The 3,127-nt window shown below is 33.1% G+C and overlaps 1 non-coding gene across 1 annotated transcript; it reads right to left on the reverse strand.

The window, feature by feature from the left end:
• Nucleotides 1–512: 512 nt before the first annotated feature.
• Trnaa-cgc lies at nt 513–584 on the reverse strand. The gene has a single exon. It is a non-coding gene; the product is annotated as a tRNA-Ala (tRNA).
• Nucleotides 585–3,127: the final 2,543 nt, after the last annotated feature.

Raw genomic sequence — 3,127 nt, forward strand, 5'->3', positions numbered from 1 at the left:
TCAAATGTATATTTACAAAGAGCAACCCCCTAAAGTTTCTTGCTCATTCTTGTCAGGGGAATCTGCCTTACGAATGAGCAGTAGAGTTTAATCAGTATGACGATTTCAAGTGTAATTTGCTTATCTATGAAATAAATATTATTTGACTTTTGACTTTTAATACAGAGTATATTAAAATACCCTTTTCGCCCTCCCCAACCTTTATGACCGACCTTTATTTTATTGTGGTAGATGAAATTTAATGTAATAAAAAACTTCTAAAACTATACAGATTCCCTTTCAATGTAGCTGAGAACCGCATTCAAAAATGTTTATTGAATAATAAATTGCAGTTGCTCATTGCTCTCATGGCACTCCCAGTCAGAGTAAATCTGACCCGGACAAGCCGGATATACTAGAGGGCACAGTTTAAGATCAACCAATCACAATTTATATATTTAATATATGAAATAAAACACAAAATAATGACGAATAAAAAAAATAATCCCAAAAACTTGTAATGGGCCAAACGATGGAGGTGCTGGGATTTGAACCCAGGACTTTCAGCATGCGAAGCAGACACTCTACCACTGAGTTACACCCCCGAGTTACTAAAGTGTCTAAATTATCTATCACCTTCCACGTGTAATGACGTCAGCATTTTGTAGGTCTGAATTTAGTTACGTGAATAACAAACAGATTTGTGCCTTATAAAGATGTAAATTACTTATTTAAAAAAAAAAACGAAAATTAAATATTTTAAATTAATTTATGATTGTTTTAAATATTCGGTGAAATACTAGGAATAAAAAGAAACATTAAAGTCAGAATAAAATAAAATTTAACTTTACCATACAATTCACTAGAGTAGTTCGCGTACTTGTCGCTGGATGGCATTGTAAACAATGATTAATTTGGTTCAAAAAACAGTGCTCATTCGTGATATGGTATCGAAGGTGGAATGTTTTCACAGTTCCCCTTTTAATTAAGTAGTGAAAATATTATTATGTTACCACGCGGTGTCAGGGGCTGTGATAATAAGTTATTGGAAAATAATAAAAATTTATTTAACGTATAGAAATATATTATATTGTAAACAATTTTAAACCTTAAGGGGTCATCTTAGACGCTTTATATTGTTGATAACAATTTAGATTCCTACGAAACTTTAAAAATTACCGACCACATCACCATATAATATTTTTCTATAAATATATAGCGACTGATTTTCAGTGTCTCGAAAAACACTAATTACAAACTTAATTTTAATACGTCCTAATTATGAATATGATGAATATGATTTTAAAGACAGTAATAACTATTATTTAGAATTTTATAAAAAATACACCTAGAATTAAATAGCAAACTCCCATATAATGTTTGTTGACATAATTTGAAAAATATTTGAAAAGTGCTTAGAGGATGAAAAAAACGAAAAGTGTGAAAATATAGGTATAGCGTCGAAATTACTGAACAAATTTTGTTTTGGGTATAATATTCTGAGAAGTCTGGAATTAAAGATATTCCAGTTGAGGCTATGTGTTACGTAATTGAATTAAATATATTCGGTGTATTATTATACCAAAATAAACTACAGAAGCCTTAAAGAGAGTTAATAAAAGCTGAATGGTGCCTTGGGAAATTATTTATTATACTGGTATTGTTAAAATGCATGAGCTTAAGCCATAACAAAAATACTGAGTTGATTAATATATACCACAGATTAGTGCACTGGTAACTCGGACAATCTATTGTTTTTATGAAACTTTATTGTTTAGATGACATCATCTATTCCTGATCTCGGGAACTTTTTGTCCGTTTTACCATATTTTTGCGAGGCATTTTGGAGAAGGAATTACTTACTTGACTTACTTACTTAATTACTTTATTTTTTGTAATGAAGTAGTTAATCTCTTATTACAAATCGGTTGAACCAGTACACTTGAAATTACGTGAACTAACTCAATGTGAACCATATCCTTTTTTAGGAATTGAAATTCTTTTTTTGGCGGCTAGATGTCGGTCAACGTTCAACTGAGAAACTGACAGTTGTAGATATCAGTCCGGTTACATACTAATTAGTCATTAGAGTTTCTTTTAATTATGATTTCATTTTCAGACCTAGATAGGTCGCTATTATAATTTGAAAAACATAATAATGATATGAATCATAATGAATTTATTGTATTGAAACTTGCAATTAAGACATTTGAAGACGCTAACGAATTATTTTAAATATGATTTTGACATTGTTCTTTCAACTGATTTCGGCGCAATTGAGTAACAAACATCTTTAAATTTTTATTTAATTGATATTCATTTATTTTTTGTGAACTTACTAGTCTCTTATAATTATTAATACAAAGATCTAGGTAAAGAGGCTAAAACGTTGTTGAAAACCAAATGCAAAGATCCGACAAACAAGCACATAGAGAAATTCGTGAGGTTCTCTGGTCGTTCCGTTGCTTAGTTGGCATAGCGTCTGGCACGGTTTGATAGAAGACGTCGGTTGGAATCCGGCCGGATCGAAGGAATTTTATCCAACGATCTTTGTATTCATAATTATAACAAACATGTTCCCAAATTTTCTTGTTTCCAATATTTGCATTATCAACACATTTATGTCGCACTGCTGGTCACGGGCCTTGTTCAAGGAGGAGATCGGTAGGTGCTGGTGCTAATAGTCCGTGGACTATTATACATATATAGACTATAGACTAGCATCGAGATGCTATCCAATTCGATGCGGGGTAAAATGATTTTTAAAGAGTTTCGTATAAGGTTGATATTAATAACGCCAGAGTTATTTTTTATTATATCAAGTGACGGGACGAACAAGTCATGCTGTCCATCTCAGTTGCAATGCCACTCTCGGCCTTTAAATCGCAAAGATCTGAGGGGCACTGCCACTGCGCCCGTCACCCTGGGACATAAGTTGACAAGTCCTGTGTGCCTGTAATTTCACCAGCACCCTTATACCCTTCAAACCCGGAATGCAGTAATGCTCACATTAATGCTTGGCGGTAGAAATAGGTAAGGTGGCAGTACTTCCCTAGACGAACTCTTTCATAAGGAGCTCTACTGGTACACGTTTGTTTTTGTACAGCCATTCTTATCGTAAGAGGCATAGGGTCGTATGCCTGAACTC

Source organism: Hyposmocoma kahamanoa, unplaced genomic scaffold (assembly GCF_003589595.1).
Source record: "Hyposmocoma kahamanoa isolate Upper Pololo Valley unplaced genomic scaffold, ASM358959v1 86, whole genome shotgun sequence".
NCBI lineage: Eukaryota > Metazoa > Arthropoda > Insecta > Lepidoptera > Cosmopterigidae > Hyposmocoma > Hyposmocoma kahamanoa.